The sequence below is a fragment of the Poecilia reticulata genome, chromosome 22, assembly GCF_904066995.2.
Source record: "Poecilia reticulata chromosome 22, P_reticulata-male-v2, whole genome shotgun sequence".
NCBI lineage: Eukaryota > Metazoa > Chordata > Actinopteri > Cyprinodontiformes > Poeciliidae > Poecilia > Poecilia reticulata.
Window position 1 is genome coordinate 8,553,237 of NC_088851.1, and position 26,399 is coordinate 8,579,635.

The window sequence follows — 26,399 nt, forward strand, 5'->3', positions numbered from 1 at the left end:
TGCATTTTCTTTTCCAGTTTTGTTTGAATAATTCATTTTCTCAGTAGTCAGTTGGTGAGTGTTAAAAAGCAATAAGAAAAGACCAAAGAAGTCAGCTGAGAGGCATTTACAATTGCTGGTAATAAGATCCACTGCCACCTAGAGGAGCGAGTGATAATTGCAGCGAACAGAACTTCAACATTTACTTTTTTGTTGTTGTTGTTTTTTACTACCTGTTGCTAAAACTGTTTAATTGTTTAACCACACATGGCTACCGGTGCAGCACCGAGAATAAATTCAGGCAGAATTAGATTTGGCTCTATCGGAGGTCGGACCCAGTCAACCTTTGAATCTCAATCGGTCCGAGAGATATTAAAGGGCAAGTTTAGGGCAAGGTAAACCACGCCGGGCTCTATCTAGAGCTTAAGTGTGGGCTTAGTGAGAGCAAGCGCAGGGAGCTGCACATGCTCCAGTTAATTCCCCTGAGGAGCTGCGTGAGGAATCGGTGTCAGAGCTCACTGTGTCACCGCGCATTGTGGAGCTGACAAAGGGCCGCATGGAGGTTCTCTCCTGTGCACCGAGTCTCCGGTTTCAGTTCTTCGGGGTGGTTGCAGACGTGCTGTAAAAGGAATTAAAGCGAATCGTCAGAGCACATCAGAAAGACCGTTTAGAATATCTGCAGGCGATCTGTGGGGGTAGCAGGAACCGGGTTTCCCTTCCTCTCCAACTTGGACGTCGTTTGCCTCGTGTCTTGACCGTCATCACCTCGATAATTTGGAGACGAATGAGTGGGCGGGTCGCTGAGGGTTCATGTGCTATATCTCTCTCTGGTCAGCAGGCCTCAAGATAATGTCAAGTTCCAGATAAGGAAGGCTGAATTATTTTTCATATAGCTTGAAGGGAAAGTGGGCGACTCCGTCTAAGTTCTTTGTACAGCGATGTGGAAAAAAAAAAGCGCTTTCCTGAGTTTTAATCAAAAACTGTTCGCATAAAATAAAAAAAATTTGGGTGAACACAAAATTCAGATTACATTTACTAAATGAACAACATCTAAACCAAACTTGGACAATGTGAGAAGTAATTGCCCTGCAAACCTACTTTTTCATGCCAGCCTTGGTGAAAACTAACAAGAACATGTAATAACTGGCTTTATATCGCTGTGGAAAAGTTTTGGCCCGTGTTTTCTTTGCATAGTTGTGTAAATTCAACCACTTTGGAGGATTGTCAAACATCAACAAGCCTGTTGATACATTTAAGATCTCTCAGTCGACTTCGTATTTCCTAGCAGGCTCTATTCTTGACTCTTCAGTTCTCCAGAGAATGTGGCTGACCAAAGATCTCTGAAACGTCAAAGCGTGACAGAAACAGATCAAATCTGTTACGCCGCAAATACTTTGTCGCAGCACCGTGAATTAACCGGCTGTGGACATGATCCCGTTACAGTCAGTTTTTTTGTTGTTTTTATGTCCGACCTCTGACTTCCCTTTCCATGACTCGCAGCTTCCTTCGTTTAATTTCACAATGATGCTTCATTTCGCAACAACAACTTCTCTGCAACGCACCAAAACACATCATGCAAGAGATCCATGGACCACTGATTAGATTCTGCGACGGAGCCCAATCTGTGCAGCACGGATAAGAAAAGTGAGGGGGATTAGAGGGGAAATGCTTTTTTTTTTTTTTTTTTTGCCATGGCCACTGAAGCTGAAGTGCGCTGCGATGTGGTGGGAAAGAAGTCTCCTTTGTTCTGCTGCTAGATAGGGTTTTTCGCCTGCCTCCCATTGTCTTGTTACCTTATTAATCTTCTGTGCCGACACCTGATAGCTGATATTGTGGCTCATTTGTCACCCGTGCTTACGTCTGGGACGGCAGAGTTTTGTTGGAATAGGATATTCTCCACCCCCGTGAACTCCCCCAAGGGTGTGGGTGCAGGGATAAGGGACACAGCGATTCAGCCAAAAGGGGGTGTGGGGGGTCAACATCTGGGTGGAGGAGTTCAGGAAAGGCCTCTTGGTTTCTAAGGCAGATCCTCCGGGCTGTCCTGAGGAAACAAAGGTCTTATCCAGTCCCAGAGAGCGCAGAATAGATTTAGAGCATGTTAATGAGTGACTGAGATAGTGAATGAGTCATTATATGGAAGGGAAGAGGGGCAGTACACCCATCCATCCATCCATCCATTTTCGTCACACCCTTGTCCCTTAGTGGGGTCAGGAGGGTTGGTGGTGCCTCTCCAGCTAACGTTCCAGGAGAGAGGCGGGGTCACCCTGGACAGGTCGCCAGTCTGTCGCAGGGCAACACAGAGACACACAGGACACACAACCATGCACACACACACACTCACACCTAGGGGCAATTTGGAAAGGCCAATTAACCTGACAGTCATGTTTTTGGACTGTGGGAGGAAACCGGAGTAGGCGCAGTACACCTAGCACATAAATAAAGTGTGGTGCATTTCTAGGAATGATAACATTTCGACTCTTGCCTTAAAGTTTGAAACAATAGTTGACCCTTTCCGGAGGAGACAGTGGGACTAAACCTCGGGGGAGTGAACACGTGTTGCAGTCTGCGAATGTGGCTCCGGTGGAAATCGCTTTGACTGGTGGGTGTGCCTGGAAAAAAAACGCAAACCTAAATTCAAGCCGGACAATTTTCAAACCGTCCAGCAGCTCATTGTATCGTCCTAGGAAACCAATCGTTTGAGTTGATTGGTTTCCAGGCAATGATTGCTTTTAAACCTAGTCCACCAATTCTCATTGGGGTTGAGTTTGGCTTAAAGTTATCCTGCTTTATCCTGGCTATGTTCATGTTTCAACTATTTAGGTTGAAGGAATTGGAGGTCATCCTATTTTTTTCCAGTCTGAAATCCACTTTATAAGATTCACCAACACCACTGGCAGTGAAATACGCTCAGTATGATGCTGCCACCACCATGACTAACAGTCACTCTATGGTATTAAAGACTTACCATAATTCCTCCTAGCAAATTTTTTTGCCTCATTGCCAAATAATAACATTTATCTTATCTGGACATTAAACTCTCTGGCTGTCATCTAATTATTGATATAGAACTCGCCTCACTTTAGACATCTTAACCAAACTGGTTTAGGAATGGACAAATCAGGGTCCTGGAGTCGCCAAGCCACTGGTTTCAATCATCCAACATGATTGGTCAAGCAAAGACCTTATTAAAGTCTCAGAAAAGTTTACATTAAAGTTGCAACTTTAGGGGACATATGAGAAAAAAAAAATCCAAAATAAATGTAACGCTGTGTGGTTGTCGTTTTTAAAATTCCTAGAAGTTTATTGTTGTTTTATTGTTGTACAATTACAGTCCGATGGGGAAAAAAGTGGGTCAAATGCACCACATACGACCAAAAATGTATTTGCCACAAAATTTAAATAAACTTTTAACAGAACCTGTAAATTCAATGCTGATGAAAGTTTTATAGACCAGAATAGAATATCGGACATATGAGCAATTGAGCAGAAAAGAAACATTTGTAGGCCGCATTGTGGCACAGTTGGCACTATTGTCTTGAAACAAGAAGGTCTGGGACTTAATATCTGTACAACATGGAGGTCTCTTTATCCTCCAGCCTGGGCACATACCATCCGTTCAGACTCTATCGAGTAAGAATCCTTGTGAAACAGTCACACCGGAAGAACGGAAACGAAATAAACAGGTGCAAAGGACTGAGGCTTAGAAAAGAAAAGGTTGGGGTTTGGTAAAGTTCAGATGTTGCAAAGCTAGCTTGGTTCTTGGCAGGGGGCCATCCAGGGGAGACAACGCAGCGCTGTCCGGCTCTGAACACACTCACCGGAGCGCTGGGCTGGTGAATCCATGGACGAGGCTGCGAGGGGTTAAGTCTTGACCTTTTTGTTTTGTTTTTTTTAAATCAAAGAGAACATGATTCAGTCGGAGAAGCAAATAAAATCACATGGCTAAAAAAAAGCAATGCTGTTAGAATAACAACAACAACAAAAACCTAATCAGGTCCTCGTTTCTTCATCCACCCAGTCCTTTGGTTCTTCCTACAACCTTAAACCCTTTCGTTAGATTTTCTCCCCCCACCGGTTCATGTTCCTCTGCGGCAGCACACACGCTGTGTCAGAGGAGAGACGAGGGGGCCTCGACGGCACACCGCAAACAATGTTTCAAAGAGCCAAACGTCACCTCAGGCTCTGTAATAAGGGAGGAATAACAACTGATTTTTGTTTCCCCTCCTTGCCCTGTCTTCCAGACTCGACCGCTCTCTTCACTTCATTATATTTTCATTCGTTTCAATCAGTGTTTCATTTCCTTTTCTCTGCTCTCGGCCCTCTTGGGGGTACGTGGAGGGTCAGAACTGAGGAAGAAGGAGAGTGAGGGAAGAAGCGCACCCCTCCAAGATCAAAGGCTCGGTTCTATTGTGAAAACTGCAATGGAGAACTGCTAAAATACCTCCTCCAAATGCCCCCAATGAGGTCAACTGGCAATAAAGCCGTAAGGTAAATGAAGTGATTTTAATAGATGTGAACTTTAACAAATCAGGTCATAAGTTCATTACACCTGATTTTAGGGCTGCATCAGCACGGTGGCTTACGCTTCCACTTGAAGGTTGTTTTTGGGGCGAAACCTGCTTTTTTTGTCACTTGGTGGCAGCAGAACAAACCTATGATAAAAAAAAATTTAAAAAAAAGCTGTTGCTACCACATTATTTCTGCCTTCCTGCAAGAAAAAAAAGCCTAAATGCAGTCGAATTTATCTGCTCTTAATCTTCAGCAACCACAAATGTCATGTCAGCGTTTATGTTTTTCTTTTTTTTTTTTTGTCAGATTTGGTTTTTCTGTGCTGAGCAGGTAGAGTTCTGCAGGTTTGTGGAGCAAACAGCTGCAGGTGGAAACAAAAACAACAAAAAAAAGTTGTTTTTTTTAAAGCAGTACACTGGTTAACCATAGCAGATGAGAATGGAAATGTTTCACCTTTTCTTCATATCAAACCTTCCATCTGATCCGCACAGGTACTGTTTGTGGAGCCAATACAAGACGGCCTTCAAGAATGAATTTATGAAGCAATGGATGCGAATGCCCAGCTGAAAAAAATATACTAATCCATTTTATAAACACGGTGCCTTGCTAAAGTATTCACACCATTCGAACATTTTGCCACAGTCACAAACTTTAATGAACTTTATCAAGGTTTCGTGTGACAGAGCAGTGCAAGACTGAAAAGTAGAAGGAAAATTATATGTAGTTTTTGAAAATCTCTTGAAAATAAAGTCTGAAAAAAATGTGGCATCCATTTCTATTCAGCCCCCAAATGCATTCCAGTGCAGCCAACTGAGTCTGCAGTGCTTCCCTGGCTATTTGTGAATTTATTCATAAAGCATATCTACAATATTTGAAGGAAAGTTCAGCTTGGATGTGATAGAGACTCCATAAAAGACCAGTAAAAGGTACTTTCACAAAGGATTTCTCATGGCGAAGTGCAGCCAAAATGTTTTTTTTCCCTTTTATTTCACGATTTGAAGCTACTGTCACTCACTCTATCACAGAAGAAAAAAAATCACTAAATTCTGTGACTGCAAAGTGACGAAAACGTTTTTAAAAAAAAATCCCAATGGCTATAAACGCCGCTGTGCAGATTACAGATTGAGTCACGTTACATAAATGGAAAAACCCAGCTGCTTGAGAGTAACAAAAACGGGCATCATTATAATATGAAGTATTTAGAGGACTGTGGTGGAAGACAGCTTTTTGCTGAGATTCACATCTGTTTCTTTTTTCGTTTTTTTTTTTTTATCACGCTGTGTCGCATACACCGTGTGGTGAAAGTGTAACCGCAATCTAGAGCAAAGCAGTGACATGACATACAATATCCTGCCTGTGCACAATCTGGATACGAAAACGGGGGCCTCCCCCTCAAATTCAAGACGCAAAGACAGATAAACCTTTAGTGTCGAGGCCTAGGAGCTGAAAAGTCCCCGCAGAGGAGAGAGCTGGAGGCTGCAGTTGTGCTCTTCGAGCTGCAACCACTGAACGACCCCCTACATCCACACAACGGGGAGAAAGCCAAACGTCCCTGCAATCTAAAAGGCTCCTCACCTTAGGGACACTCTTACGCGTTTGTCTTTTAGAGTTCCAAGTGCTCACGCGCGCTCGTAGTTATCGCCTTCTTACCCGCTTCCCTCCACCGGTGAGCTTCATCTGTGAGGATGGAGGGAGGAGAGAAGGAAGAAGACGAGCACTTTCATGGCTGAGTTGGGAGCTATTAGCCCCCCGTGCGCTTGGCCCTGTTCTTCCTCCTCGCAGTATTAATCTGCAGTGACAGCTTCACTGTTTACCAAATCCACCCCAGGATTCTGGGGGATGACCGACCGGCGCCACTCTGCTCCATTAACCCCTGACCTCCAGCGTTACGGCAACCAGAGCCAGGCCTAGGGCTCGGGGTGAGCTCGGTCTGAGCAACCGGTCGGACACCTGTCCAACGTCCGAGAAAGAAGAGCTCCTGTCACATGAAGCCGATCTGTCCACAGTGACGTGTCCCGGCTGAGCTTCACGTAGGACCAGACCGGAACTAATTTGTATTAGAAGAAATGGGTGTTAGAATTAAAAATGGAGGTGTAAGCTTTTGAGAGTTTATTTATTTTCTCCTAGGTAGTAGCTGTGTTTCCATTGACCATAAAATTGCCCAAATTGAAAGTACAAAACAAGTTTTTCTTGATGGAAACACTGATTTACGTCGAATAACCAGTGATAGGAACCAGTTGATTTATGGAAGCAGGCCGTTTTTTAAAAAAGAAGCTCAAGTTTTTTGTTAAAAAGGTATTTGCGCTTGAATGAGGTGATTTTTTTTTTCCTCAGCTGTAACGAAATTTGTGTATTTTGCCAAAATACACAGACACCGAGATGTTTTTTTTTCGCATCAGATGAGTGACTTGACCAACAAACGGACGCTGCTACTTGCGGGCAAGACGAAGAAGCAGACAGAAGGAGGACGACGGCGTCACCCACAGCGAGCGAGTTCATTGTTTGAAGAAGTAAACGTGGATTTTAACGGTGGAGTTAATATGCTGGTACGTGGAGCACATTAACTCCACGTGTCAGGACGATAATCAGTACAGCCTGGGTTGAATTTGTAAAAAAATATATATATATATCGAACCTGTGTTGTTCAGACTGTCACAAAGAAAGTCAGATACAGGTTGTGTGAGGACAAAAAAAATCAAAATCATATTTAGGTTACTTCAGGCTGCAGTGTGAACGTAGCCAAACACTGGTACTGTCAGTGCGGAAAATTGTTTTTCAAAAACCTATTCAAGCTGGATTTACTATCATCACACCGACTGCTAATTTACATTAAACTGTTGTGTTTTTTAAAAATTTCTTGAAGCAGTTAAAAATATTTGACGTAGTTCTCTTTTCCGTGAGGCTAAATTTACCTACAGCAACACTGGCTAGCTCGCACCATCTGCTGTGAGACAGATGTGATTTTAAGCGCAGATAACACACTGTTTATCTTGACCACATGTTCTTGTAAAGCACGCGGAGCTCTGAGTAAGCTGTTCTGGTTGATCTTATAATGTTTAGCTTGTGCTCATAAGCACTCTTGGCATTGGCCAAATTGAGCCTCTGAGCGACCGAGTAAGAGGTAACTGTGACAGCGTCACACCACAGCGCTGATGCTCTCTTATTGAGTCTGTTCTTGAGCACAAATGCCCCAAACAAGAAGTTTTTATTATTTTTTTTATTGCTTTGATCAAAATGAGTTCATACTGTTAAGTGAGAGTTGCAGCCATGAGCTGATTTCCATCTGCGGCCCTCGGTTGATGATGTAAAACAAGATTAAATCACAGGATTTGTCAAAGTGTAAAATCTACGTTTTAAAAACACAAGCAGCTATCATTAAGCAATATTTTATCACAGATTTAATTGGTCGTTTTACAGATTTAAGATTTAATTTGAACAGGGTCTCGCGAAAGTATTCGCTCACTCATCCGTGAACATTTCCTCAGTTTGTCCACAACAACCACAAACTTCGATGGGATTTTTACTGGATTTTCACATGAAACAACGCTAACCAATTTATAATTTTTAAATAAAGGAAAAACTATACATAATTTTCCCCCCTTTTTTATTCCTACCAATACTAATCAATACATTTGAATCTTGCCCTTTCGAGTCAACGCTTTGAGAATCCGCCTTTGTTGGAACGACAGAGGCAAGTCTTTCTGGGAATGTCACCACCAGCCGTCGATGTCCAGACTAGTCTTATGGGGTTTTTTTCAACAACAGCCAAAACTCGCACCAGGTGGACGAAAAGCGTAGGTGAGTCGCAAGTGCAAATGTTGCCGCAAACTGTCGATTGGCTTAATATCTGGAGTGACGACAGGAATTTGATTTTATCCAATTTTTTTTTAAAGTTGTCTAAATTTTTTTTTTTTCTATTGAGTATTTTGTTTTTCATCCAGTTTGAGTCAAACTCATCATGAGGTAATTCTGCACAGTGGCGCAGTTGGTAGACCTGTTGCCTTGCAGCCCCGGTCTTTCTGCATGGAGTTTACATGTTCTCCCTGTGCATGTGTGGGTTTTCTCCGGGTACTCCGGTTTCCTCCCACAGTCCAAAAACATGACTGTTAGGTTAATTGGCCTCTCCAAATTGCCCCTAGGTGTGTGTGTGTGCATGGTTGTGTGTCCTGTATGTCTCTGTGTTGCCCTGTGACAGACTGGCGACCTGTCCAGGGTGACCCCGCCTCTCGCCCAGAACGTTAGCTGGAGATAGGCACCAGCAACCCTCCCGACCCCACTAAGGGACAAGGGTGCAAGAAAATGGATGGATGGATGGACATCTGCAAAGTGTCGATATTTGGGTTGTTTTTGTGTCTAAAATTCATAAACGTATTTTTTTTTTCCTGAATTTTTTTGCTTTTAAATATTTCAAAAGGAAGTTGTGAAATCAATAACCCATCTAAATGGCCCCCCCTCCCTGATGCCCTGCTTTTATTAGATCTGGGCTTCTATTTACAGAACACCAAAAGTTGACATACATGGTTTAATCACACTGAGATGAAAACATGAGTTACATAATAAGCTGGGGATCCTAATCATCAAAGCTTACATCTCTTTCGCAGCCTGCAGCTTGGTTGTTTTTTTGTTGTTGTTTTTTTTCAAACAAATGTACAATGGCGTCATCAGCATAGGACTCAAGACGCCTGCAAAAACAAAATCTTACCAAGTATTTTTGGTCTAGTTTCTAGTCAAATATCTAAACAAACTTGAGATAAGACAAACTAACTTACAAGTAACGTTTTAGTAAGATATAGAAGCTCGTTTTAAGTCAAAAGTTCCTTAGTGTTGATGAAAAAGTACTTGTTCCATCGGCAGATTGCTTCACAAAAAATACTTGGTGAGATTTTGTGTTTTTTGCAGTGTACAAGTAAAAGACTTAAAAAAATGTTTTGTTGTACTAACTACAAAACAGAGGACCAAAAGTAGAACCTTGAGGTCCACCAGCTGTGCATTTACACATTGCAGACGTTTTGAGTAGAAATCTTTCACGGACGTGTTTGTTCGTCAACTCAACAGAACCAAAGGCTCGTCTTTCAGACCTAACATGGAGAGGTGTGCATGCTGATGCTGCAGATGTGTTGGTATTCACAATGTAAAACTCGAACAGTCACACTTCCCAGCAATGTGCTGTCATTGGTGCAAAGAAAAGTTAACATAAGCACTCACACACACACGCACACACACACCCCCACACACACACACATGCACACACACACACAGCAAAAACCATACCAAACACACCTAGTCTTCTAACCACAGTGAGTGACAGAACACCAGGTCTCTCCATCAGCAGCCTGCACATTCACTCCTCCTCCTCCTCTTTTGACCTCTGACCCTGACGACAACCGACTGTCATCACCATCACTCCTGGAAGATAAACACTCCATCCCGAGTGTTTGTTCTCGTGTTGATGTATGCTCATTTTATGTGTATCCGAGTGTGTCCGTTCCTCTTTAAACATTTGGGTTGTTGCGATTTTTTTTTTTTAAACTTGACCCTTTTCTTTACCTCTTTTTTTCTCTTTTTTACTCATTTAAGTTAATCGTCCTGCGCATACTTTGTTAATCAGCTCCAGCCCACCTGCAGCCAAAAACCACTTCGATTTTTCTGCTGAATGTTCATGGAAAAGTGAGCTTTCGGGCACAAAATGCTTGCCAAAGAGAGAAATATTTACCCTGCGTGACGCAAACACTTCCCTGGCACTGAAACACTCTCAGCTATATTTAGTCCTCACCACCAGACCGAAGTACTGCCCTCATCAAGATAGCATGAAAGGCAGAAAATGACTCTTCTTAAGCAGCAGCTTCCCCCCTCCACCACCGCCACACCACTCCTCTGCTGCCTCCAATTTAACTCTCTCAGCACATTTCCAGTTACAGCCTCTGACGCATCGCAACATTTCAAATTTCCCAAATTAACCGAGAATCCATGTTCTTGTCGTTTCCGCACGCTTAAACTCAGCTCGCTGGTACGTTTTCCTGATTCTTTGTGAGCCGTTTTCTACAGAGTACGCAACAAACAAATGTTTATTTGATTTTTACACAAATGAAACAAATGTGGAACGGTGGGGGGTGGAGGTTGGCCAAAAGAGGAAGAAAAGGGGGATTTTTGGTGGTGTTGGAGGGAATGGGGGGGATAAGGAGCAAGAGCCTGAAGCCAGTTTAAGGCTCCTCCTCTCCCAGGAGAACCGCTGAGCGACAGCCAGCTGGAAACCATTGACAGGAGTTTGTCGGGGGGTGAATGCGGAGACGGGCTTGATGGAGGGGATCACAGGGGCCTGCCTGTCTTCACGAATCTGCTGTTTGAAACCAAAGAAAGTGAAGAAAGCAAATTTAGGCCATAATATTTCCAAAAAACAAGGGTGGGCAGCGAAGAGGGGGTGATGCGAGAACTTTTTTTTTTTTTTTAAATCAATCCTTCTGCCACAAAAAGGCCCAAACGAGAGGAGGCTAATACTTTTTTTCTAAGTCCATTTGTGAAAAATCATATTTTCAGCCAGACATTTCTGCGCAGTCTGCTTTAAAACAAACATTATCTGCTCAAGTGTTTTTTTAATATTATGATCCTGCATTAAACGGCGTCGGCGCAACAAACAACATCTGCGTCTGTGTGTGGGATGGTGACAATGTGCTGATTTGAGTCATTTGGTTGACACAACGCCTAAATAAATCCTACTGGTCTGGAGTGCAAAGGATTGTTTTTAATCTAAATAAATGCCTGAGATAAGTGAAATAACTCTACCCTGAATTTGAATGCAGTTCTTTTAGTTGGTTAAAGAAAAAAAAAAAAACACCCCAAGATGAAATTGTTTTTATAAAATCCCCACATTTATTATTTATTCCCTTCTCAGCTCTTCTTTGCCATTTTGAACAATGTTTAGTCTTCAACATTTTATAATTTTGGAACATCCACTAGAAGGGATGTTTATCAATTTCTCTTTTTGTGAAATTTCTCTGCATCTTCCAGATCTTGTCGGATTCGCTGATGCTCGCTGTGACTGTCCTTTGAGATGCCGATCTGGGAACTGTGATGACCGTAGACGGAGGTTGAGTTTGGGTCCGTTGCACCATTTCTGGGGTTCGATCGTTAATCTACTGAAACTCCCCATGACGGTCCATTTTCAGCTCTCTGGTTGAGGCCAACACATTCTTATTTTAAAAACTTTTGCATTTTTAAGAGCTTATAATATCGTACGCCCCAACCAACCCACTGATTTTCCACATTTCACTCCGACTCTCTACAATTGTTTCTCATATGACCAGGTCACATGTTTCCAGTTGAAAGATTTCTTTTTTTGTTTTTTTTATGCTTCCCAAAACCATTTGACATATAGTTGGTGTGTGGGGATTGTTTTGGAGTCTAAGTGACCCAAAGATGCCACTGTGTGCTGCACTTCTCGAACATTTGAGACCTTTCCATGAACTTATTGCCCTAAATACAGTAAAAAGCATCATTTACAGCATAGCCATAAACACATTTCTGCCTTACTGACATGCCATGTTCTCTTGTTTTTCCCTTTTAGAAGACTAAGAGAGATGACACGGATATATGGTGGACTTCTAACTGAAAGCTAAAAACACATATATCTAAAAATATATATATATTGTGGTTTTGTTTTTCTGAATAATGAGGGGCATGAGAGGTGAGAGGAGAGAAATAAATATATTTCTTAATGCTCAATGTGTATGTCCAACTGAATAAGTGCACTCAAATAGAAAAAAAATGGAAATGTTCTACATTTATAATGCCAGATTTGTTCATGTTATGTGCTTTGGCCACATTACATTTATTGTATATATATATATATTGTATATATTGGGTTACGTTCTGCCCTTGTTGGCTGTAACAGTTTGTTTTAGGAATGTACCAGAAGTGTCAAGGAGCATATAGTTCAAATGCTGGGTTAACGAGTACGCAGGTAGAAAATTTTTAATTTTTTCACATCTTGCGAGATTTCTCATCTTGATTCGTGAAACCATTTCTTCCCAAATTGAAGTGGCAGAATGATTCAGTGCAAGACAACATGAATAAAGATCCCCCCCCAAACCAACAGTATAATGACAGGATTCTCACGCAGGAAACATGGCGCAAACATCCTCTAACTGCGCCACTTCAAACCAACACCACACTGTGACGTAGCCCACTGACTAACACACAGCTTCAGCTGGTTGTCTATGTGACTACCACATAACCAAGAAAACCTGGTGTAAAAATAATCGGCTCCGGCTTAAAATAATCTCCCTTTCCTTCCTCGACTGCTCCCTTTTGCACGCCGGGTGCCAAAAGCGACCGTGCCGGCCGTGACGAAACGCGTAATAAACCGAATCCCGGATGCAAAGCATCGTAGTCCCGTCTCTTTCTCGCTCTCCCTTTTAATCTCTCCTCTGGACTTTGGGAGCACATGTGGAAAGTCTGTTTTTATCAGTTTATCTGTGCTGGAGCCGTGCGCGACAGCTGGTTTCCATTTTCCATCGGTCGAAAACAGCAGAAGAAACATGGCTTCCCTGCTCCTCGATGACGGTTTTTTTTTTTGTCGAAGCAGGCCAGGCGTATATTGAGGTTTCCACCGCCGGAGTTTTCAAGCTCGTTTCGGATGTCAAAATTAATAACAAATACAAACCGAGACGAAACGTAAATCCGTCGGCCTTCCGCAAGAAACATCGGTTTTGTAAATGTTCGAGAGAAATTTAACCGTGACCCATTGAAAATGAGGAATGCCTGGGGGTCTGGAAGCAAACAGAGAACGATGAGAAGCATCAACATTTCAAGCGGTCTTTCACGTGAACGTTTCCATAAATGACCCATAAAATGAATCACGCTTAAAAAAAAAAAAAAAAGTTCAGTAAAAACATTCATAAACCTCTTTCTCTGGAGTTGGCTAACAGTCAAACACCTCATTCCTCCCTTTGTGAGATCGCATCAGCGGCCGAAGCCAAAAGGCAATCAAGTGGAATGCTGCGCTGTTTCCATCTAGGCCTTTTCTCGTCCCTAACCGATATGTAGTTTCTGATCTAATCCCACAGCGGAGCGCTCGCAGCTAGCAAATGATTACAAGAGCATGATCACAGTTTCTGGATTCCCCACAGTTGTCCTCCTGGGAGTCGTGGTCACCGCTTGTCATGTCCTAATTCTCGCTGGCGTTCTCTCACAGGGTTGATTGGAAAGTTTGCTGTCCATCGCAGATGTTTCTTAAGGAGGAAAACAAAGTAGTTTTTTTTTTTAAATATATATATATATTTTAGGCTCTATATAAAGTACGTAAATCACACCGTGGGTGCAAGAGGGCAGACACATGAGCGCTTGAAACTAGAAACCGCATCTGAGGTATCTGTTTGGAAAAAATACCCAACAGCGATGGCATCAAAGGGAGTACATGAGGAGGCCGGTGGTGCTGAGCTTGCCGTCGCGATCCGATCGTTTTAATCGCCGGTGCAAAAGTACACACCTCTTAAACTTTCCCACATTTTGACACGCTGCAACCTCGAACTGGAATGTGTTTTACTGGGATGCAAAGCTGTGAATTGTTGCGGGAGTGGAAAGGAACGATGGATGGGTTTCAAAATTCCTACAAAACAAAAATCAGAAAAGTGTGGCGCGCATCTGTGTCCGGCCCAGTTTGAGTCAGTCCTTTGTAGAAGCTGCTGAGGGTTTCTCAAACAAACATCCAAAGAGCAAATATGTTGCCTTTTTTATTATTATTATTTTTGGAGAAATTGCTCAAACTCGGTCAGATTTGATTAAACGTATCTGTGAACATTGATTTCCAACTCTTCCCGCAAATTCTAACTTTGATTTGGGATCATTGTAGCTCCGGCTGCTTTTCTTCCACAATTTCTCCGTATTAAGTGACCATCTTCCCATCAGCGGTGACCAACCTCTCTGTTCCTATTGAACAAAATCATTTGTAGCAAGATGCAGACACCACCAGTGTTTCAACACAGGAAAGTCTGCACTATATGCAGCACTTTGAATGTACACTGCAAAACATTTGAATGTGGTTTAACTTGAAAATGAAATTTTGTCAAATTTCATAATCAAGAGAAATAAAATAAACATTCACCTTAATAGCACACAAGAGTCAGATCAATGTAACACACATTCATCACAGTGCAACACAGGATACAAAACATGCCGCTAAGCACTCTGGGAAATATTTCCCTCTCCTGCTTTTCACTTCTTTAATTTTTTTTTAAGCGCTAACCTAAAGTCTCCAGTTTACCCAACACTTTGATGACAAAAGTAATAAAGAGTTAACACAGCTTTCACAAACTCACACATTTAGGGTCTAAATCTAAAACTCGCTACATGTATTTACCTTAAAGAGTAGAAAATACTCGACACAATTAAACGTTGTACAGCGTGGAGCCTTGCAGCTCCTCCGTTTCTGCCTTGGAAAATTTTCAGAGGCACCCCCCCACCCCCTCATCCGGAAAACTATGTATTCTTCTGTCAAACTTGAAAAGATCACATGCACTATCTATGTCATACATTGAAATTTGTGCTTTTATAAATAAGGAAATGGCTGTTTTACAGGTCAACCTCTTTGGTACGAGATTTGAGCAAGTGAGAAGTTATGTCAGAGGGGGGAGGCCCGAGCCGAAGCGCCTACTGTCGCATCATAAGTTTTGAGAATGTCATAGCATAAGCGGTGAGGTAAGAGCCGTCCTCCACGCAGCAGACGGTGACACGCGAACTCAGGTTTGCCTAAATTGGTCATGGAGAACCAGTCCCACCAGCGCCCTTGATGCTCTTCAGCTTCCTGTGGGATAAAAGGCGACACAAACTGTATGGGCCAAAGTGTCCTCCTTCGTTCGTTCACCCAGTGAAACGAAGACAACAGAAACAAAACAAAACACGAGCGAGTTGAAAAGTGTTTGCAACGTATAAGAAGGCAAAACTGGCAAATAAATGATCCGAGCTCCCATAAAAGGCAGATGTTGCTTTAAATCGCAAAAATGCTCTGTTATGACCGCTCGTCTCCAAGTGTTTGTGCTTCATAATTAAAACATTTACTGCAAACCGGCGTCATCCCATTCGTCGAGCGGCTCGAGAAAAATACGTCAACACTCAAGTGTTTATGAGTCTGTAGGTGATTCGCTTTAAAAAGGCAAAAAATAATAAAATAAAATAAGACATGAGCTGCAAGTTTTGATTTAAGTATTCCGATGAGGGGAAAGGAGGGGGGGGGGGGGGGGGGGGCTTCATACAAACAAACAAAAAAACTTTAAGACTTGGGTTTTCATCACCACAATCATTAAAATCATTAAATCCGCCCACAGAAAATTAAAAACAGTTTGGGTTTGAAGGAGGCTGACACATCACTGCCTTGTCGAGTTGACCAGCCAGTTCTGAGAAGCCGAGGAGCTTTTTTTTTTCTTTTTAACTCAAACGTTATCGTGGTTCACTGTTAATTACTGCTCATTATGTAACACAGATTCACAGACTCTGAACTCGGCCCATTGTCTGGAGCCCTTACGCGCCGACGCAGCGACGGCGCTTCCTTTGCCCGAGCGACGCGGCCTCCTCCAACAGCGTCTGTCCACGGACGCGCACAGTCCACCGGCTAGAACCTGAAGCGCAGCACGTATGGAGGAAACGGCTCCAGTTGGAGAAATCAGATCCATCTATGGGGAATATCCGAAAATAAACCCCTCTGTTCTCCCATATCAGGCCTTGTATAAATAAGATAGCACTGCAGGCACACTGCACCATGGGAATTAGCCAATCCAGTCCTGTAAACATCAGCCAATGACTTCTGGCAGGCTGGGCCAGCTCTCAGGAGGGGAGGTTCTGCGCTGGAATTCATAAATAAATCACTTTTTTTCTGGGAGGATTATGTGTCCACACTCCCCGGTCCTCCCAGCACCCTCCCCTTCCTTGAAAAAATAAACAGAGCAAAAGTAGAAATAGCGGCGCATAAGCATCACTACAGGAAATTATCCGGGCCCCTTGCTATAATTTGGGGACATTACTTTCGTGACAATTGCATTTTAGTAGAATAGAGCTTTTTTTTTTCTTTCCCCGGCCTTACGTTGCACCTCCCCCTCAACTCTCTGCCGAGGTCAAATGACCTTTGGCAGAGTCACTTGTTTTTCTAACCACCGGCTGCTTTGGACTTTTGTTCATGCCATTAACGGGGTTAAAGAGGAAGTAATCCACTTCCATTTAAATGTACTTTCCCAGGACATAATCACCTGCTCAGGAAAAAAGAAAAAAATAGAGGCCAAGACGCAGAGTTGGGGTCTGTCTATGAGTGAGACGTTTTTAATAGATCTGCGACGCGTGCTGCCTAAATGTAAAAGAAGAACTAATTAGTGAAAATAGAGTCTTGTTTAGTAAAATCTGGATTTGGAGATCAGAGTGTTGCAAGAGCTTGGAATCTGCTTCACAAAACAATCTGTGAGAACGGCTGTATTGCAATAGCGGCGGCATGCATCACTAAAACAAGTCGGTCGCATTTCTGGACCGGAATCAGGCCTCCTGTGTGTTGTAAGCAAAAAAATAACAAAAAAAAACATGTGTTTGCATGTGAATTATGTAGCAATAACTAAGAGAAAAGTTTTCTTAAGCTTGGGAAAAGTTCTGAATTTTGTTATTGTTGCTGTTGTAACAAAGTGGCAAAAAGGGCGGCTAAGGCCCTATTGTTAGAGATGATTAATTGCGTCTAATCGTGTTTCAGGTCAGGCTAATTACAGTGCAGGGTAAGTTTATCGCCTGGAAAAAGACCATTTTCCTACTGTCAAAAATGTAAACATGCAAAGTTTGCTAAACAACTCCTGAGACTTTAACTGGAATGGTGTGCTTTGGTTAGGTGAAACTAAAGTTTGGGGCTTTTCTGCTGCCAACGCTTCAGGTGGGTCAGGAATTTATTCATAAAAAAAAAAAGAAGATGAACATGTGGACAAGCACCTCATACCCTATTATTAAGTGTGGTGGTGGGATCTGTGATGCTGTGGGCTTGTTTTTCTTCTAACTGGGATCCATGACACTGGGATCCACCTGGAATCTACAAGATGGCAAAAATATCTTTATCTGGGTTTTCAACGGGATAATGACTCGAGACATATCAAATCAGTCACTAACTCAATCTTCTCCCATGGTTTTCTCAGTCACAAGATTCATATTTTTGCAGAGAATATGTGCGGTGAGCTGAAGAGAAGAGAGATATATCTTTACCAACGGTGCCAATAATCAGAGCGATTTTCAGTCTGAATCGTCAGCGGACAGCGCCTTGGTCTGAGGGTCCTCGTGTTTTCTGTTCGTGCGATCCCACAGTGTTCCATTTATCGTCTGCTTGTGTTTGTTTCGGTTGTTGTTTTATTGTTTTGCACCATTCCCTCGGCTCCTCGGGTCAGGATCCAACCCAGCCGCATTGCGATCTGCTGATTATTTCCACACGGCTTTCATGTAACTAATCACCTCCACCGCAGTTATGAGCCAGTTAGTTTCCTTTCTGCCCTCTCAGTTGCTTCCATCACCAAGCAGTCTGCTTGTCCTCTGTGCCTCACCTGCTTACTGTCGTCTTGCTCCAGATCCTGTCGTTCCTGTTCCACGTTCTTTGTGAGCGCAGCAAACGAATAATTGTTCCGTTGTCCTGCCAGGACTTGTGTCCAACTCAACAGTAACTGATGACAGAAGTCTAGCTAACCTCTTGATTATGACTCCTATTTCAGACAGGATACAGCCTCCAAGAACTACCGAAACCTCAAATGAATGAGAGGGTTGAACTGTGGTTGAATTGAAAACAATTAGCCTTTTTTTTTTTTTTTTTACACGACATTAGTTTCCGTCAAAGGGGTTATTTACAGTTAATTGTTATAGTTACTGAGACTTGAGAAGCATTTGCGTTACAGCATGATCGACAACCCGGTATGTCTGATTCTCGTAGCTCCCTGGTGAAAGTTAGGGAGGGGGGGTTCATCGGTTGAATGACAGAAACATTTCAAATGGAACCACTGTTAATTCTTGAATTGTCAAAACTTGCATGTTTTCACGTCGAAAATCAACAAGTCCACCTCTCGGATCTGTTGATTTCCGAGAGTGACTCACACGCGGTCACTCGTGTTACATCATAAAGGTGGATTAGTGAAAGGTGGAGCAGTGGGACATGAAACATATTTTCTAAACTAAAATAGGTGGTTATTCTTCTTTGAAACACCGTTGATAGATGGCGCTATCCCGGATTGCCAACTTTCGTTTGTTTATGGCGCACTGCCTTCATAAAAAAAAAAAAAACGGTTTCCATTGGCCACTGCGGGAAAGATTTTCACAACAAGAAGTCCTAATTTAATAACGAGCTCGTCGGTCCAAATAAAGATACGAGGACATCATGGAAACTGTAATAACTTTAGTCAATGAAAGAGGGTGTTTTCCCAATGGAGGAGGTTGCTGTTGTTGTTTTCAGCCTTTAGCTTTGCTGACTTCTTCTTATGTGGGCATGAATGGGTTAAAAGACACCTCGGAGGAGCACAGAAGCATCAAAGTATGGAGCACTGCACGCCTCCTCCTCATGTTCCGTACTGTCTGCAGCTAGGCTTTTTATTCATACAGTTTTAAAGGCCTAGAAAAACCTTGTGGGCGTGAAGGATGCCTGCAAAAAAGGAGACACAAACAGATCAAACCTCCAGCATCCGGTTTGGTACGGTTTGCACACAGGTGCTGCAAAGCCCACAGGACACCCAGAGCTCAGTTTTGGCACACATGTACGTCACAGATACAAGTCAGGAAATTAAGTAAACGTTAACATCTGCTGGCATGTTGCTAAGTGAGGAAGAAATAGGTTGTTTCAAACTCTGAAATAGCTCTCCTTTTTTTTTTTAGGGCCTGCACCAACTGCGTCTGGGGAAAGTAAGGGGGCTTCCTTTTTCCACATCAAGAAGATAAGAAAGGAAGTGACATAAGTTCCTGTTGCAGACTGAGCCGCAGCAGCATGAGACATGCATGAGGAATGCATGTTTTCTGCTCACAGAAGAAAACACAGTGACACAAAGCGGGCGAGAGCTAAAAGAGACGAACATCAAATGCTCAGCTTTTGTAATTTAACTCTCGCTCGATGCTCTTTCCTGTTGATTTTCTCTGAAACCATACAGTGCCTCAGTTATAACTTGATACCGACAGTCAAGATATTGTCCTGCAGTAACCTGTGCCAACGTTGACTGTGAAGGCAGACCATTCTGGAAAAAAACCGTGTTACCCAAGTTAAATCAGATCTGTCAACACATCGGCTGACTCATACCTGTAATAATATCCCAACGTGCTCCATTATCAACCATTCAGACAGCAATAGAGGAACTCTTAACGCTGACGTAAACCCTGAGAGCATGACTTGTGTTGAGAGAGTACACGGGAATGCAAATGTGAGCAACTTTACACGGGGTGGGAAGAGAAAAGGAATACACAAGTTTCTATGCTGCAGGGTGAGATGCGTCCCAGTACGCTTGACCATGGCCAGGGAGGACACGTTGAGCAACGCTGTTTGTAAACTGAACCCTGAACTTGCGACTGCAGGGTTCACGGCGTGAGTCACAGCCTGCCTGTGGTGTGGCCAAGGTTTAGCGGCTCGGTAAACATGGCAGCAGACTGCCAAAAAGGAGAAAGTGCCCTGGAAAGTACCTAAGACAATTCACTGCACAGATAGGCAAACGCACACTTTGGCCTCAATCGTTCGATAAGCGTCTCTGTCGCTCTGACTGAATATCTATAGAGGGAGGAAGAAAGCAGAGATTAAAATGTGCAGCAAGAGGATGCGTGTAGGCTGAGTGTATTTTTGTTTTGTGTGCCATAGACGTTAGGACTACTGGCAAACAAGAAACGCTGGAAAGGAAACAAGGTGATAAGAATCTGAATGCTAGCATTTGCTCAAGTGGTCGACTTTGTCAACAAAGTGACATTTAGCGCTGGGTCCTGAGGGTTTTTTTTTTTAGAGCGTATCTAACCGAGACGTGGTCTCACCTTGTTTCGTGGGCGACACAATAATGACTCATTTGAGATGTGGCACTTTCTCATAGTAGACGGTATGTGGAGGGTTAACATGCCACCCTCGTTCTAGATAGTGGACTCGCAGGGCCACATGAAGGCAGAGTTGACACACTGTCGCAGTCTGAAGTCCAGACTTTGAACCCACTCCTCTTTGGACTTGGCTGCAACTCAACCAGGCAACAGGCCGTTTGCTCAGGCTGATAAACAACTCCCGGGCACGGAAACAAGCTGACTGAGAACAAGCAGAGCCGAACGGTTGCACATCCTACATTTGGGATGTGCACACGTTGACTCTTTAAATCCCTTGACCGAGGGCTTTTGAGACTTTACCAAAACATTTCCGAACAAATATGGCCATCACCTCACTGCCGGCGTTTTAACAGCTCGCAGTTTCATAATCATCTTAGGGTTTGAGGACATTCTCAAGCGTCTCGGTGCACACAAGAGTCCTGTGATCTTGCTTCGCCACCGCACATTACATCAAAACATGAGCGCAGGAAGTGGGCAGAAAGGGGAGTTCTGCGCACAACTAAAATAGCTCGTCAAAAACAAAGATCTACGTCTCTGGCATTTTACGATTGCATGTGTTGTCCATTGTTCATCAGTCTGAGCTCATCGTATACAAAAGGGTTATATTCTTTAAAACAAAAACAGGTGTGGAGGCCTCTCCGTGAAAGGGAAGCAACTCTGCCTCCGAATCCAAGTCCAGCCTTATGCAACAGGCAAGGTAATTTACTCTAACCCACTTAGGAAAGAAAGAGATCAGTGTGGTGGCTGCAAAGTTCATTAGGCAGTGACTCTATTTCTTGGAAGTCTCGAGGGTGCTCTCTACGTCGGACACATGTTGGGCTGACGTGAAAAGTCCAACTTTGAGGAGGTCACCTCTTTTACAGCCATGAATCACCCAAAAATCAACAAGCCAAGTTGTTCCCACTAGAGCCCTTTTCCACCAAACTCTGCCCAGGGTCATATAAAGCATATGGCATGTCACAGTGCACAGTATAAGGGAGTAGAGACTAAGATATAGGCTATAAAAAATATTTCTCCCTAATACCTTAAAGGGACAGTTCAGAATGTCTGACTGTTATTGTAGTTCTCGTATCTCCTGCAAATAAATCTCCCATTTAGTATAAACCTATACTGCTGGTCAAGCTAACAGCTATAGCTGTCTGTGTGGATCCCTAAACCAAAATGGACTGCTACCATCAACTCCAGACTCACAAACATCACAGTGGTTTATGCAAATCATGCTATTTTATGACCATTTAAACTGTCATCACACTTGCTCTGTATGGTAATTACACAGAAGGTTGCAGAGACAGTGCGCCCACAAATGATCCTCCTGTGGGAAACACCTACTGAGATCAGAACTAATTTCTTTAGCTACATGTACAGGAGGGAATTGGCTTAAGGATCTGTGGTGCAAGAAAAGAAAGCAAGAATACAGCAGTTAACAGGAATTGTATTTTTACAGATCATCCCACCGTCTGTAGCACCAGCTACAGTCCTCAAGGACCGGTGTTCTACGAGTTTTAAAAGTGTCAGCTGATTAAAATGGTCCAACTTCCTCCCCAGCTTGTTTAACGTTTCTGCAGGGAAAGTTTTGTCATCTCCACCCACAAGCCAGGGTTTCCTAGGAGTCTCCCCAGACGTCTGCATCCAGACGAGATTTGTGTGACTGCGTCGCCTGTGCGCGGCGGTCAATAACAATACCAGCCAGAGGGTGGTGCCAAACACAGGGTAGATTTAAATGTTGGCGAGAAGAAGAATGAGGAGGAGGAGGAGAAGAAAAACAACCACAAAGCTTGTTTTAATGCGCCATAATGAGGACAAATCTCCCGTTTTCCCGATGATATTCTGATGAGAAGCTCAGTTTAGTTTAGCTTCATTTACTTCTTCTTCCCGTCTTCATAGCAAACTGCCCTCTCAGAGGCTGTAGGGAAAACTGTCTTTTTTGAATGAAGCAATATTATTTAGCTTAGCTGAAATTAGAATGAATAGGCTAGTCGGTACGAGAGGTACGTCAATCTCTTTATGTTTTCTTTTTTACTAAAGTGGCACTCTGACTAGAAATATTTTTTTGTCCAAGAGGACATAGCTTATAGGAAGTTCTTCCAAAAAAAGTTTTAAAATAAGCAGGTTTCTACAGCCTTAAACAACTCCAATCTAAAAAGTTTCACAGTGGTGCGCACGCAATTTCAGGGCAATTTTTAAACCTCCGTCATTGTAGTTGGCGGTCCACCGCCGCTGATCTGGCTGTGTGAAAAACATACTACATATAACATAAGTGTGAAAGCATAAATATAGTCGTTGAAGTGAAAACTAAATGGGCTTATATTGTCTTAAACTAATTCAAAAACATTGATACTTTATGAACAAGTAAACTGGCATGATCACAGCTGTATTGGACTATAGAAAGCAGCTGATTACATAGGAAATCGAGGCAGGAAACAGTGTGTTACATGTGATCTTCCTGTGTGAAACATGCTGAGATCATACCATGGAAAGTGTTTTGGGCCAGAGTAGTGGATAAAATAACGCTCACTTAAATCCCTTTAATATCAGACTAAAACCAGACATAGAAGGGAACTTGACATGTTACTTCCATATCAATATGCACTTGATAACAGTTTAAAAGGTTGATAAAATAGCATTCACCTGATTTTAAAGGGACTCAGCTTTGGACTCGTCCTCTCTCAAATTAACCATTTGCTAATCTGGGTTTATGCTAAATGAACATGTTATCCACAACTTCCAAGATATTAGCTTCACTTTGAAATTCCTGAACTACTCCTTTAACTAACTTCAGGAACACTCTGTAAATAATTCACCACAATTTTATTGTTGTTTTCAAGCTGATGTCAGTTTACGAGTGAAACTGCTATCGTTTCCTGCTGTCATAGAGGCCTTTGTTTAGTGTGTGTGTGTGTGTGTGTGTCCCTTTCTGGATCTTCAGACAGGGTGTGACTACAGTTTATGAATTTGACCTACAACTTTTGACATAACAGGACAGAAGATGATAAACAGATGTTTCACAGGATAAAACCAAACAGCAACAGCACAGTTCAAAGTACTTTACACCATAAAAACAAGACAATAGCCAATTATGAAACAAGTGATAAACATTACATTTGTCAAACGCCATAATCATCAAAATGATCGAACCAATAAACATCACATATATTGATCCGTGTTCCAGTTACTGTGAACCAAACGTAACTCTAAACAGGTGGGTTTTTAGCCCATGTACTAAGTTGTGTGTATTGGATCATTTGTTGACAATACAAATGGTACTAATTAACTTATTGCAAATTGCCAGAAGCCATGTAGCAGACACACCAAACCGGTGGAAGTGAGAACAAAAGTGAGCACCGTTGACTCCAGCTCAAGCACACCATACACACAAGAAACATGGTAGTGGCAGCATCATGCTGATTTTCTTCAGAAAGGATAGAAAGGCTGTGAGAGCTGATGGAAAAACCGATAAACTATTCTTCGCCCATCGTTACTCTTAAATGCGACGTTCGTACGCCACTTTGTAGGTAACTTGGCCAAACAGGAAGGAAAATCCTTGGCGTGTGTTTTTTTATTTTTTTTAAACAAACATATGCTAAATATAAACACACAAGGACTAAACATTGCGATATTTTTTTAAAATAGATTTTCAAACCTGCACAAAAGTAACACTTATGACGCCACATCTTGTGGTTGGAGTCGTTTCAGCAACGCCGTCACATTAGTCACAGTCCAAACCTAAATTTATCTGACAATCTGGCAAGACTTGAAAATTCATGTGCCGCTCTCCACATCATTATGACTGGGCTGTTTTTGCCAAAAAAGAGCTGTATCTCCAAGAACACATTAACGTCCGCGGTCGAGATGTGGCTAAACGCTGGGAAGTTCAGGGTTTTGCGAGGCGCTCTGTGTGTCAAAGGATCTGGTCCAGATCTGTGATTATTCTCTAATAAATTCTCTCTCTCATGTGTGATTTCGTTTTTATGCGCTCCCTAGGTGTGCTCAGGGGATTTACACGCTTCGAACAAACAGACTGGAGTGTCTGAGGGCTTGTGCTTTGCTTTGTCATTATTTACTGCCGATGTCCCAGGAGCGTCAGGAAGAGAGGAAGCTCCACCCAGCTGCCTGTTCTCCATTAACCTGGCTCAGACAGTCGAGTCGAGTCAAGGCCCGCCGCCGTTCGCTGCCTCCTTTTAACTTTTACCGTGTCAGCAAGCAGCGAGTACCCCCGGCCCCACCCACCAGCTTTGACACATCTGCATACACAGATCTTATTCTTTCCCCATTATCTCTCTGTTTGGGTTCCTCGCAAAATCAAGCCCTCCCTCCTCGCTGTGCTTCTTTTCATTCCTCCATCCTCGCTGCCTCCCACCTCCCCTTCCTCTCCTTCATCTCTTGGGCCCTCTCACTGACAGCTGGCTCTGATTATGGCTGTGAAAAATGGGGCATTCAAGCCAGCAATCGCCCCCCGCCCCGTCTCCCCTCTTATCCCCCCGCCCCTGAAACATTCCTACAGCATGACTCCGCACTTTCTCCCCACTGCTTTGAGGCCTGTCTTTGCTTCCCTCCCTTCTGCTTTCCCTGTCTTTCTTCAGCTGTCTTTGTTTCTGTCTTGTTGTTTTTGCAGTTTCGATGCTGTACCCTGCAGCAATTGCAAGCACAAGTCTGTTTGAGGGGCGGATTTCAGTCTCATGTTTAATTAGACCAGCTAAATATACAAGGTCTATGGGTAGAAAACAAAGGGAGGCAGATTGTGTTTAAATTAGACATAGATGGTTTCTATGTAGCATTCAGCAAAGAATTTCATACTTTTCCTGACTTTCTGAGATTCTCTGACCTTAATGACAAGTTGGAATAAAACATCCAAACATTCACATTGAATTTAGGGCAGAAATGTCTACGGAGGGAGGGAGGGAAGGAAGGAAGGAAGGAAGGAAGGAAGGAAGGAAGGAAGGAAGGAAGGAAGGAAGGAAGGAAGGAAGGAAGGAAGGAAGGAAGGAAGGAAGGAAGGAAGGAAGGAAGGAAGGAAGGAAGGAAGGAAGGAAGGAAGGAAGGAAGGAAGGAAGGAAGGAAGGAAGGAAGGAAGGAAGGAAGGAAGGAAGGAAGGAAGGAAGGAAGGAAGGAAGGAAGGAAGGAAGGAATACAAATCTTTTACAGAACTTATTCGGCCTGAAAATAGAAAATATATTTCAGTCCAACTCCATGTTTTTCATACTTTTCCATCTTTCCCAAACAGCAACCCTGGCTGTTAGAGAGAGAGACGGAGGTTTGGCGGAAACAGTCCACAGCTTCTTCGCAGATGGAGCCCGGTTCTAAAACATAACCAGCCCGCACAAGAACAAACACACTCCATCACTGCCTCATGCGCTGACGTTTATGGTACGTTACTTGACTGTATAATGATTACAGCATGTCAGGGTGCACACTGTTTTGGCAGATTTCTCCATACATGCTTATTTATTTGTCTTAACTGACACAGAGCGAAACCTCACTGTCACCAGAACCCGCAGTAAATGCTGACAGAGTTTTTGCTGCGTGATCTGGCTGCGCTGAAGCCGTTCAGACGGTAACAGCAGCTCCATCCACACGATCGACTGCCAAGCCTTCCACTCTCTTCTGCTCGGTATACTAGAAAATAAAGCCCTCGTCCGGAGCTCATAGCAGAGCGTTGACGTCACGTTAACATTTGGCTAGGAATAAATATCCCATGATGTAGAATAATCGAGGGATTAATGGGTGGGGTTTCACAATAGGACAATAAACCTGTTTTCTCCTGATGAATTATAGATTTCAAACCATTCCCCCACATCTGGACACTCCTTCGTCTAATTGTCAGAACACATGCTAACTATTATCAACGGCCGAAGGTGATTTGATTA

The 26,399-nt window shown here is 43.0% G+C and overlaps 1 long non-coding RNA gene across 1 annotated transcript in view; it reads right to left on the bottom strand.

The window, feature by feature from the left end:
• Window positions 1-7,712: 7,712 nt before the first annotated feature.
• The window catches only part of LOC145549999 (uncharacterized), a 106,922-nt gene continuing 88,235 nt past the window's right edge, over window positions 7,713-26,399 (bottom strand). Inside the window, exon 2 of the long non-coding RNA XR_014085812.1 lies at window positions 7,713-8,692. This is a non-coding gene — a long non-coding RNA (uncharacterized LOC145549999). The remainder of the gene's footprint in view (window positions 8,693-26,399) is intronic.